We start from the raw sequence: 13,008 nt of genomic DNA, 5'->3' as shown, positions 1-13,008 counted from the left end.
CGCTAGCCATTACCGCACAGCTTAGCTCTTCTCCAGTTACTCGCCCACAGCAGAGAAACTCATTTAGTGCTGCTGGAATGTTTCAGAGTGACATCACTGGAGTTTAATTGTCCTGTGGATGGACAGAGAGCAATGAAAGCCAGCGAACCGCAACAGTGCCAGCTTTCCATACACACACACACACACACACACACACACACACACACACACCTCACCCCACCCCACAAAGTCCTGCTCGAACAGGTTTCAATCCAGCCTGGGAGGGACCCCTTCTAGAGGAGTTCCAAACACTCAACTCATTCCTTCTGGTCTTCCTGCCAAGACTGGAGTTAAGGGAGGCCAAGGAGAAGGACGTGGACCTGCGCCACTAGAAGAAAGAAACCCAGCTCGTTTCACATGAACACCAAACAGCCATCAAAGTAAAGAGTCTATAACAAGGGGGTGACCAGATCACCAGTAAGCCCTTAAGGGAAACATGCAGCTATCCAGGTCTCAGTGGCAAACAACTCAGGAGTGCAACATACATGTGGAAGGTACGTATCGATAGAGCACTGTTTGCAAGGATTCCAGGCAAAATACAACGTAAGCAAAGCAACCTAAGCCAGCCTCCTTTCCGTAGTCCTCAGAGTACAGCAGAAGTTCCCCCTAGCAAATCCCAGCTTCACTCTGACAAATATGAACGCTTAGAACACCAGAGGAAGCAGATAGCAGAGGTTCCATCAGAGCAGCCCAGGGCAGGTTTGGCTCAAGTCCCCACCGCAGCAGTGCAGGACGGGAGATGTTACCTAATAGCTTATAACACCTCCTGTGTTGTATATAGTCATTGTACTGTAACCAGGCAGGGGGAACATACTCTGAGCTTCATTCCAACTGGGCTCTGCTTTTTACCCACTCAAAACAGGATTCAAACCCTCAAGCCCAGAGGCTGCTCCATAAACTCTGATCACACGTTGCTCCTAGAGCCAGCTGCTAGTCAACTCCAGCTCCGGCCTGCACGTGTTACCTGAGTGACAGGCTGCAAGATGTGTGGTGCCCCTGCGGCAGTAGCATGTGTGGAATGCAAAGAGGACCCCGTCTGGGCACACACATCAAAGAACAAACAGCCGGCCTGCACACGCCACATGGGAAAACGCAGAATATGACCTCATCCCTGTAGCACTGGGATTTGCTAACATTAGAGAGGCAGTGGGGTAAATGACAAGAGAATCCAAAGAACGGGAGGGCGAGGATGATGAGGATAGATGTGGAGGAGGTTGAATAAGCACTTATGGCATTTTTCATCCTTAGATCTCAAAGCGAAGGTAGCATTATCCCCATTTTACAGAGAGGGAAACCAAGACAGAGAAACGTGAGCAACGTGGCCCAGGTGACAGCAAATCACTAGCAGAGCCAGGAATAGAACCCAAGCCCTCCTCAACCTGGCGCCCCATCCAAGAACCCGTGTATCGCAGCTGCAAGCTGGCAATCAGCTGACACGATCCATCACAGAAGTGGCTGCATTTCACTGGTCAGTGGAGCGTGTCAGCAGGAAACAGAGATATGTATTACTCACATAACTGTTATGCAAATATTGTCAAGGAAAAGCCAATAAAACCTTTTATTGCACACCACGATGGCACCAATAATTATCCTAGGGTAATTTTTAACACAACATTATTGTTCAGCTGTTCCTCTGAATCTCCTGGGACCTTTAGTTCCAGCCTTTGGTTTTACATATCTGCCAAGATGACCCCTCCCTGCCACGTCATAGGGTCCCTGCATGCAGTACAGGCTCAGAAGGAAAGAGTGCCACTTAACAGGTACCAGCCGGCTCTTCCTAGAAGGCTAGACATGTTCCCTCAAGGTTCCCACGGCAGCACTGACCAAGCTGGACTCTGCTTACCTTGGGAGGAGCTGATAAAACAAGAGCCCAAGGGGAGCTAACTTGTATTCAGACCCAACTTTCTCTTGCACATTACGCGGTGTCTTATGACGGTCATGCAATGAAAGCTCCCATTGTAACACCCTGGCGCGCCGAGTTACAGCTGCTCTGGGAACCTCATATGACTTCCAGGAAGCTCCAATCTCAACCTCAGCGTGGCATTAATAAATACAGCCCATTAATACGCTCACAACACATGCACGCACATGTGAGATCCGCAATGAGGACTTCTTGGACTGGGCTGCAGTGAAAACAGTCCCCAAACAGGTTACACATCTGGAATACTGAAGTAACAAGATTCCATGATACAACAGCTGGTCAACACCATCAACATTAAGGTCTCAGTCCTGCCAGTGGCCCCATTAGCAAGGATACACCACACTGTAGCTGATTGCTAACAGTTCCTCTTGAGCACACTCTGCTCTCTTACTCCAGAACTATTTTATAAAGGAGGGGGAAGAGCCTACGGATACAAGGGCCAAACTAGCTCCCATTCAACTTTGGAGAGCGAGTTAACGCTCGCTCTTCCGCTGCAGCAGCCTGCCCACCCTCCTAGCTTCTCAATGCTTGTCTCAGAGGAGTTGAAATCTTTCAGAGGGCCTGGGGATGGAGGGTAACAACTGGCTGTTGAGGTCATGGCCCATGATTGCGAATGGGCAAGTCCCACAGAGAAGACAGGGTTTGCGGTATCCCATGGTTACGCATGGCAAACACACCGTCTAATGGTCAAAGCAGAGCACTGGAGTCAGAACTCCTGGGTCCTATTCCTGGCTCTGCACGGACTCACTCTGTGCCCTTGGGCTTCCCGCTGAGGGAAACTGAGGCACTCTAGCCCCGCCAAGTGTTGTTCTCCTTGATCTTAATGCTGCTCCAGTTACTAACGCTCCGCAAGTGCCCAGCCTCAGTGGGAATTAGGGTCAGGGTACAGGTGCTCCTGCTGCAAGCAGGACGTGGCCTGGCATCTTTATTGGCTACATGGATACAGCTAGACGAGCGAGGAAAACAAATCAGCTTAGCATAATGGATTTACTGTCTGAAATCCAGCTCAGCCCTAGACAGTGCCCCATCTCCACCCAGCACCAGCCATGCTCGCTTGGCAAGCAGAAAGGAGCAGCTCCCTTAGAACCACCACTAATTTGTCCTGCTCCAGCAGAGGTCACCAGTGCTCACACATACACACACCGCCAGTGCATGGTGGCCAGATAGGGAGTGCAGACTGTCTCGGGCATGCTGTGAAGCATGAATTAAAGTCCCTGTGCGGAGAAAAATCTCCTACTTGTGCATTTCCAGTTCAGGCATTGCAAGTGCATACCTGGGGTCCTCTCTGACTCTTCTAAACCAGTGGCTCTCAACCTTGCCAGATGACTGTACCCCTTTCCGGAGTCTGATTTGTCTCGCGTACCCCCAAGTTTCACCTCACTTAAAAACTACTTGCCTACAAAATCAGACATAAAAATACAAAAAAGCGTCACAGTTCACTGTGACAGAAAAAGCACAGACTTTCTCATTTTTACCATATAATTATAAAATAAATCATCTGGAATATAAATATTGTACTTACATTTCAGTGTATAGTATATAGAGCAGGACAAACAAGTCATTGTCTGTATGACATTTGAATTTGTACTGACTTCACTAGTGCTTTTTATGTAGCCTGTTGTAAAACTAGGCAAATCTCTAGATGAGTTGATGTACCCCCAGAAGACCTGTGTGCATACCACTGTTCTAAAGCCTTTCCTTTCATGCACTTCTAGAGGAGAAGTGAAAAAGGAAATGCAAAAACAGGCATTAGCAAAGACAATATATAGGCATTTTCCAGAGAATGCAACACAAATGTAAAGGGAGGTTAACGTTCTCACGTTTTACTCTGCATTAATTCTGGTAAATTTCAGATCACTTGACTAAAATAGATTTGCCTTTTCAAGGGAAAAAGCCCTGCTGTGGGCTGTAGAAGAGGTTCTCGGAACTAAATTACAAGGCCAGTATTTTTAGACAGAAATAACTAGAAATTCCAGACTGCACCTGGCATATAGGTTGAATTAATGCTACTGAAACGTCTACGGTGTCACGAGAGACTTGCTTAGGGAGCGTTCCCCTTAAAAACCAGGCTAAAGTAACACATGGTGCCCAGCATCCCATGGGCAGACACTGAGTCTCTTGCACCGAAGATCACAGAGGTCCTGCCTCGGGGGCTGGCTGACCTTTGCCTTGTTCCAAAGCACACACATTATTCATACAGCAGATAGGGTGGGAGTCTCCAACCCTTATGGGTAACCACCTGTGATAAATAAGGGGTGGGGGGCTGGGGGGGAGAGGAGCTCCCTTTTATGGGCACCCAGCCAGCCAGCGAGCTATAAAATCCCTGTTAGTGGCTGCTCTCTACTTGCTTTACCTGTAAAGGGTTAAAAAGTCCATAGGTAAAAGGGAGGCAGTGGGCACCTGACCAAAAGAGCCAATGGGAAGGCTAGAACTTTTTAAAATTGGGAAAAAACTTCCCCTTTGTTGGTCTGTGTTGTTCTTCCGGAGAGCAGGAAGGGGGAGGTATGAAAATCATCAGATCCTACCCAGAAACTACTCATTTGAAACCCCCGATATGTCAGTAGGTCAGGGAATGTCTAGGAAGATGCGATCAGGTTATCTCCTTTTATTTCTTTATGGCTTGTGGACTCTTCTGTGGTCACCCCAGGTGCTTTTGTTTTGCGTGTAACCTTTAAGCTGGAGCTCAAGACGCAATCTTGATGCTTAATCCTTGTAATTGTTGTTGTTTTTTAAACCTATCAAAAAGCCTAAGCTCCAGATGTCTTTTCTTTCTTTTTGTTTGTAATAAAATTTACCTTTTTTTAAGAACAGGACTGGATTTGTGTGTCCCTAAGAGGTCTGTGCACGTTGTTTAATTAGCTGGTGGCAACAGTTGATTTCCGTCTCAGCTCTTCCCCACAGAGGGGGTGAAAGGGCTTGAGGGAACCCCACAGGAAGGAATTCCCAAGTGCGCCTTCCTGGGCTCTCAAAGGGGTTTTTGCACTTGGGTGGTGGCAGCATCTACCCATCCAAGCTCAGAGAAAAGCTCTAACCTTGGAAGCTGAATACAAGTATGGAGTGGCCAGTATTAATTTTTAGAATCCTTGCGGGCCCCCACCTTCTGCAGTCAAAGTGCCAGAATGGGGAATCAGCCTTGACACCACCCCATGGTCATACCCCAATTACTGACTGTGTACACAAATAGCTAGACATCTGAAATATTGCAGAGCACAGAGATCATCCCAGAAGTCCACCTTTACCTGGAACACAGGTGGGAGATCAGTATCCAAAACAAGCAGTTCTGAGGAAGGGCACACAGAGGCTGAATGCATGCCTGGACAGGACAAGTACTGTGTGAGCCACATCATTCAGCAGGGACAGAAGGTTTCTCTCACGCAAGACCCTGATCCCCTCTCAGGTTTACCAAGGCAGGCTTGCTCACGGCAGAGCCCAATATAGCCCATTCAGCCACACACCCAGGCATGCCCTAACCTCAACGCTTTCAGTCCAGCAGCTGCATTCTAACCAGACGTACCCAGCACTCCTCTCACGGCAGCGTGACGGGTGCGTTCTGCCCCATAGCAAGTGCTTTGTACCAGGCAGCCGAGGGGCTAAGTCCTGGATGTTGTTACGTGACCTCACAGTCTGTGTCTCAGCCAGGCCCAGGCCCTGGAATAACGAGGCAGGCGGAGCTCCGGAAGTAGAATCACAGTTGTTTATCCCTGGCAGAGGGCACAACGGCACCTGCCTTCCCGCTGCTGGAGTGGCTGTACAGCAGTTTCTACCCCGCCCCAGTCGGAAGCATCTCCCTACCGTGCACATCCTTGCAGAATAGCTTCCTGAGACAAGGATCTCCCCTCCCTGCAATCTGGGAGGAGCCACGCTGGCTAGGGGCTGCCTATGCCGGGTGCCAACAGCCACCAAGCCAGCGCAGTCACTCTGCTCCACCGCGGTGGTCACCTGGCTGAAGAGATGAGTTTGGTTTTGGGGGTGACGGGGTGTTGGACTCTGCAATGTCTAAGGCGGGGGTAGGCAACTTATGGCACGGGCGCCAAAGGCGGATTTTCAGTGGCACTCACACCGCCCGGGTCCTGGCCACCGGTCCGGGGGGCTCTGCATTTTAATTTAATTTTAAATGAAGCTTCTGAAACATTTTAAAAACCTTATTTACTTTACATACAACAATAGTTCAGTTATATATAAAGACTTATAGAAAGAGACCTTCTAAAAAAGTGAAAATGTATTACTGGCACGTGAAACCTTAAATTAGAGTGAATGAATGAAGACTCGGCACACCACTTCTGAAAGGTTGCCGACCCCTGGTCTAAGAGGAGCTCCACTCGCCCAGCCCCAGCTAAAAGGAGCTGGCAGGCAGGCTGGGGGATGTAGTTTTAGTGGGGATGTTGATTTTTAGTGGGTGTTGGTCCTGCTTTGAGCAGGGGGTTGGACTAGATGATCTCCTGAGGTCTCTTCCAACTCTGATTTTCTAGGATTCTAAGTAACATTACAGAATCCAGGCTGAGCTATCAGAGAGGGGTGGGGGGGGGGGGTGTATTTTATTTTATTTCTGACCTTTGTTCAGCTGGTTAAGAACTATATTCGTGCAGCTTTCAGAGAAGCAGCCATGTTAGTCCGTATTCGCAAAAAGAAAAGGAGGACTAAATTTGTTAGTCTCGAAGGTGCCACTAGTACTCCTTTTATATTTGTACAGCTGCTGCAGGGGAGAGGGTGGGGAGGGGCGGGGAATTAAAGCATGAAGTTTGAATGAATTTCTCTCTCCCACAGCCTAAGTGGAGAAAAAACAGAAATATTCAACACTAGAAAAGAGAGGAGAGACTTGATTCAATATTTAAAGAGTTCAGAGACACTCCGGAAGGAGTTTTTCAGTTTCAGCCCCTCAGGTTTGAGAGCTGGGATCTGCGCGGGAGGCGATTCCACAAGTACAAGCTTCACCAGCTCATTGTTAAACACTCGAAAATGGTTTTTAAATAGTCATGGATTCCAAGGCCAGCAGGGACCATGGTGACCATCTGTCCCACCACCTGTACGACGCAGGCCAGAGAACGGCCCCGAAATAATTCCTAGAGCAGAGCTTTTAGCCCAACCTCCAATCTGGATTTTAAAATGGCCAGTGATGGAGAACAGACATAGTGACACATTCATCTACGAGGGAACAACGAGGCTAGTGGCAAGGTACAAGAGTGCAGGCAATTTGTTCAGGCCTCCCACAACAGAGGCGGGGTTCATTTGTAACAGGACACAATGGGATGAAACGGGCAGGATCCATCTGACGTGGAGTCGACACTGCACGGCCAGACTGATGCACACGAGCAGAGCTGCGTGGAAGGGAGGGGGCAGGATTGGACTAGCAGGGGTGTTGCAGGTCAAGATTGTGGGACATCAGCAGAGCTGCGGGGGAGCTCGTGACCGGATTCAGAGCTGTACCAAAGAGCAGGGGACTAGGACAGCAGAGGGGCTGTGGGTGAAAAGTGATGAACTATGGCAGAGCTGTGTGGGAACCAGTCACTCTCCCCCTGATGTTGTCTTCCCCATTGCTCCTTTCTTTACATTTCTTTACCCTTTCTGATCAAACCTAGCCTCAAGTTCTCCAGAGAGTTTGGCTGCCCTCCCTTCGAACCTCTCCTCCCAGTCTCTTTGGCACCGAGTCATCAGCAAGGCCATGCCCAGCATTCCAGGTGCGGGCTCGACACAGACACAGATTGATCTGGAGCTCATCAGTGCCAGCTGCAAAAGGCCGCCAAGGAAGGAGAGAGAGTTTAGAACTCCGGCAGGTTTGCTGCTTTGCCAAGGAGAAAGCCACGTGCGATATCCAACCTTCCCCATGGGAGAGCGAGGCCCAGATCCTCAAAGGTTTTAAGGTACCTAACTCCCATTGGAGTTGGACACTTAAATACCTTTGAGGATCCACTGGGCCTGAGTCTCCAGAGGGAGAGAGATGTTAAACCCACCCTTTATACTTGGTCTGACTACGAAGGAAATATGCCGGCTCTTCGGTAATGGGTTTCCAACTGGACTCTTCTTTTAGTTGGAGGCTGTTGCATATTGGAATTACCTGCAGGGTGGGTTCCTGGGATTGGACATGCAGGAAGGAGATTTGCATAGCAGATCCCAAAACAAAAATAAGCTCATTGGGTGCCCAAACAGCAAGCTCCCGGATCTGGGATGGAGGAGAGATCAGGGACTGGCATTACACACATGCTGTTTGCCCCAAGGAGGGGCCTGCGGCAGCCTCAGAAAGGAGGGTCTGTGGCTGAGGCTTTGAACTGGGTGGGGTTCACAGCCCAGTCAGACAATCCTTCTGAAAGCTTGAGGGAGCCACACAAGGCCACATTCCAGGTGCTCAGCACCTGCACTTGGGGACAGGTTTTCAGAACAGTTCAGCACCCATCATCTCTTTCGAAGAGACACCTCTTAATCGGCGTGACGTATCTGTTAAACCGGAATAACAAGCCTGTCCTACTTCACCGGGTTGTTGGAAACAATCACACACAGTAAGGAGCGCAATGTGCAAATACCAAAGTGACAGAGGCCACATAAGATCCCCATAGGGGTTGGGAGGAGACCAGAGACCTGCATAACTTTGTTTTTTCCCTTGGGGGGAGGGGGGGGAAAATTCCTTTGCTCAAAGCAAAAAAAAAAAAAAAAAAAGGAAATTTTTTAGGTCAGCACCAAAACTGACCCAGTGAAATGTGTTTATGATCAACCATGTTCCATACGAGAGGGTCGAAAGGTTACAGCACACACCTTAAGAAAAATTTCCACTTACTTTTTGGCTTGTTAGACTTTGTGCTATGGAAAATTGCAACAATGAAGAAGGGGAAGGTCTTGTCCAGAAAGTTTCAATAAAATCAATGTAAATAGGACAGCCCCTCCGCCATTTTCACTGCAGCTTTAGCATGCTAGGGAGCAGGAACAGTCGCTCCGTCAGTGGGTGTGAAACTGATGTTACAAAAAATCCACATCTGCACCAATAGGAAAAGAATAAGATACATAAAACCGAAATGTGGTGCCAACACAAATCCCACCGCTGACACCTGGAAACTTGAACTAGTTATCTCAGACTTGGTAAGCTCGCTTCTTACCTACAAGGACAACCCCCAAAAAAATCGGCAGCAAGGTGGATCACTTCCACAGACATTCAACCTTGAGGTCCAGACTGGATCGCCTCTCATCCCACAGCCTGGGCTTTGTACACAGGTGACAAATCTAAACATACACATGCACACAAGCTTCTGAACATGCCTAGATAAATAAATGTGTTAGTCTCTAAGGTGCCACAAATACTCTTTTTGAGCATGCCTAGAACATCCTGAATTCTTCGAGAATCTGCAAGGTCTCTACCATATTGTTTCCACCCACACAAAGATCTGTTACACTGCCATACCCTTTGGGTATGTCTACAGTTGGAGCGGGGGCTGTGATTCCCAGCCCCAAATGTAATGCCCTGCCTTCCTCCCCAGTTCTGAAATATTTCTTTACAAACATTGCATAGCACTCCAAGTTTATGCATCGCTACGCTGTGGTGCAAACTACTTTGCTCAGCTGTGGTGCTAGCTATAAATAGAACAGATGTATCTTTCTTGCCCTGAAGTGCTTTAAGTTGTCTGGAAAAAGAAATTAAAAAAAGATGATACAAAAAGCACACATTCTGGAATTTTTACTATCAAAAAGGTTTTGTTCATCTGAGTTCACTTTGCTGCGTAGATGCAGTTTCACCAGTTTTATACACCTGCATTTAGCATTCCTGCAGAGGGTGAAAAAGGAATCACTCGAGCCTTGCCCGCAACACTCCTCCAATCTGGACGGTGTTCCATGCTTGCCCGTGGGACAACCACCACATTCCCTTCACTCTGTCAGACCAAGCCCGTCGCTGGGCAACGTCTTCAGGTTTGTGAAGCCAACAAAACGACACCAATTTACATCAGCTGAGCGTGTGGCCCCTGGATTCCAAGCCATGTTTGCACAAAGCTCAACACTGGCAGAAAGTTAGAATTTCACATTGTTTAGGGAGATTTTAGGCTTTGCACAACAGATGGTCAATTTCACGTCTTCCAGGAAATCTCCAGTGACTGCCGACAGCCCTGTGAATGCAGCCTCCCCCTGGCAGATCCTGCAAGGGAAAAGGCAATCAGAGCTCTGTGTTTTCAGTAACGCAGACCCTGGGAGTAATCCACTCCCACCAGGGAAAGAGGGGCCAGACTTTGTAGTCACCCCAGCAATGCAAAAAAATCCTTAAACCCTAATTGGTGAAAATGGTGTAAAAGAAAAATAAAGTTACTGTTTCTGGAGCCTAGTTTATTTCCATTTTACTAGACAACATTGGGACTGTGTCTTTACTAGCCGCAGCATGTAATGAAGTCATTACACCCACAGATCAGAAATTAAGAGCTCACAGGAGGGCTTTTTTTTAACCACTCAGCCATGGGCACGTTCCACATTCAGAAACAGGCTGTGTCTAAAACACCCTCCCTAAGCCTGGCTTACAAAGTTAGGTCTTATCCACAGTTTGTGCATGGAGAAACTGAGGCACGGAGAAACAGAGACATGTGCAGAATCACCCCTCTCCTCTGCCAAATTCCAGGGGGCAGGGAGGTGAGGAGAAGCGTGGGCGCTGGGCAGCCTGCAACCTCCACTCTCGCAGGACTCCTTCCACTCACTGACCCTCAACTCCATGCCAGGGAAAGAGCTGGCTCAAGGACTAGTACAGATGGGGAGAACTCCTTGGAAGGCCAGGAGGGAAAAGGGCAGGCTAGCAACATGACACACCGGTGGGAGTTCGGCCTTGGGGGCACCAGCTTGCTGTTGATTTCACCTGCTCTGTTGGAGGCCAGCTCTCTCAGCAGGGACTGGCTAAAATTAAGACAAAACACCCCTGGGCTCGACCCTGAAAGCCGTGACACTGCAGCTTGTAGGGCACACAATCCCTAGCCACATAGCTTCTCTGGGTTATCCCATTTGCTCGTGTTGGCCCTTCTGACACCAGTGTCTGTTCCTTGTGCTGAGCAATACAAGGCCACAGTCACCTACCTGCTAAGTCAGCGTCCCGGTGAAAAGAAATCAGTAGTGTGGAATCTGGACTTATTCTAAGTGTAACTTGTCTTCTTTACACCCATCCAACAGCCCTGGAAGGAGATGGTCAAACAGCATACAGGGCAATCCCCTCTACTGGGAATCACAGCCCCACACCAATGCCTTGTTCCCAGGAAGCAGCTCTGCCCCAAGAATTTCCTCTAGTTACATCCTAATACAGAGCGCAAACTCTCCCGCGGCTCACACAGCTCTTTCTACACAGAAACGGACCGAACTAAAAACTAAACAAAACATGTCTTCCCAGGGATGAACATTTGCTCTCATGCTAAGAACGAACTTGAATGACTAACAGCGCCACCTGGTGATGCCTTCTATAACTACGGATGACAATATTTCAAACCTCTTTATGCCATGTAAGCCCCCCAAAGCAGTTTACAGATATTCGTCGGAGAGACAGGCCCTATCTAGAACCGGGACCCTCCCAACATGACCTTAGGTAGGAGATACAGACCCCAACTCATGGCTCATGAATTCAGATGTAAAATTGCCCAATGAAGTAGACCCTGCTCTGTGCTGCTCCTCTCCAGCAGGCTGGGGGTACAGCTTGCTCCTCACCGTGCTTGGTCACTGAAGGATACAAAGACTCCTCAATGTTGGACCACCCCCATAGCAACACTGCCCTGAGACTGAGGTCTGTGATCCAGCAGCTCCAGCTCCATGCTCTGGTGCTACGTAGCAGGTCTGGAATTACGTCTCAGACGGCTGCTGTAGACCGTCGCTTAGCATGCACACGGTAGCTTTCATCCCAAGCAATGCAAAGCTCACACAGCACGTTTATTGGTCAATCAGTCGGTGCATGTGTTCCATAAACAGACTGAAGAGCAGTTTACCCGGCCTATGTAACTATGTAATCGACGCATTTTCACATGGTAACGTCAGCATGCTCAAACAAACAGTCACCGGACAATTTACTTAGCAGGGATTGGCACTGCTGCATAAATGAAATGTGGCCTGAAAAGCGTGGCTTGGAAACTTCAACAGATCCAGTAAGCGTGTGCCAGCTGAAAACAGCACCACAACTAGTTCTCACACACACACACACACACACACCCCCTTGTAAACCTCATGTACGTCAATGCAATAAACACATCAAATGAGAGGGATCTGAGAGGGTGGGGACACTGGTGGAGCCACCATTGAGTTACGAAGATCCACCCAAAGGGCGTGCCAGTATAAACTTTATTCTACCCCACTCAGTGACATGGATTTATGATACCAGCCCAGCTTCACCCCACATGGAAACACAGTCACCTCTGCAGGGAATTGCAGCCGCTCTCAGGTACAAGACATGGGAGTTTAGGGCAGGGAATAAAGAAGAAAACCAGTTCCACTTGAAACTGCAGGGGGAAGCTAAGAGGGAGCAAGTGGGGATTTGGCCAGGACCCCAGGGCAAGCCCCCCATAGCTCATGAAACATGCCATTGGATCCTTATTGTCACAGGTGGTCAAGGCCTGAATGTTACATTTCATCTTAAAGGGCCACAGAAGGGAAACTGGGGTGGGTGAACGAGTTGGACTCAATACATCCCACCCAGCAAGCTTCTTTAATCTGTCACTAGCAGCTGGTAAGTGCATCTGGAGTGTGCATCTGGAGTAAGCAGCCTCCAGGGCATTGGAATCTATTCTACTCAGGTGCCAAGTTGGGTTTCCGTAGTGTAGTGGTAATCAATTCACCTAACACGCGAAAGGTCCCCGGTTCGAAACCGGGTGGAAACAGATCGCTGTCCCTTTTTGGGGAGGGAGAGCTCTGTGGTTTGAGCATTGGCCTGCTAAACCCAGGCTTGTGAGTTCAATCCTTGAGGGGGCCATTTAGGGTATATTATTCTCAAGCCTCCCCAGGAAAGGGGGTGAAGGGGCTTGGGGGGATATTTTAAGGAACAGGAACTCCAAGTCGTCCTTTCCCTTTTTCTTTGTCTAAATCACTTGGTGGTGGCAGCATACTGTTCAAGGACAAGGTGG

The 13,008-nt window shown here is 48.7% G+C and overlaps 1 protein-coding gene across 22 annotated transcripts in view; it reads right to left on the bottom strand.

The window, feature by feature from the left end:
- Positions 1–13,008, bottom strand: part of ST3GAL4 (ST3 beta-galactoside alpha-2,3-sialyltransferase 4) — a 178,082-nt gene that overhangs the window by 86,057 nt on the left and 79,017 nt on the right. For 3 of the 22 annotated variants that reach the window (XM_043534238.1, XM_037882247.2, XM_037882251.2), the window contains exon 1: positions 8,727–8,922. The exons of 16 other annotated variants lie outside the window; for them this stretch is intronic. The gene's annotated coding sequence lies outside the window, so the exon portion shown is untranslated. Of the gene's footprint in view, positions 1–13; positions 113–8,726; positions 8,923–9,689; positions 10,071–13,008 lie in introns of those variants that run through there. 3 more of the 22 variants (XM_043534239.1, XM_043534245.1, XM_037882248.2) reach the window with 3 other exon arrangements.

This window comes from Chelonia mydas, chromosome 22 (genome assembly GCF_015237465.2).
Source record: "Chelonia mydas isolate rCheMyd1 chromosome 22, rCheMyd1.pri.v2, whole genome shotgun sequence".
NCBI classification, from domain to species: domain Eukaryota; kingdom Metazoa; phylum Chordata; order Testudines; family Cheloniidae; genus Chelonia; species Chelonia mydas.
This window is presented reverse-complemented; position numbering and strand designations above follow the sequence as displayed.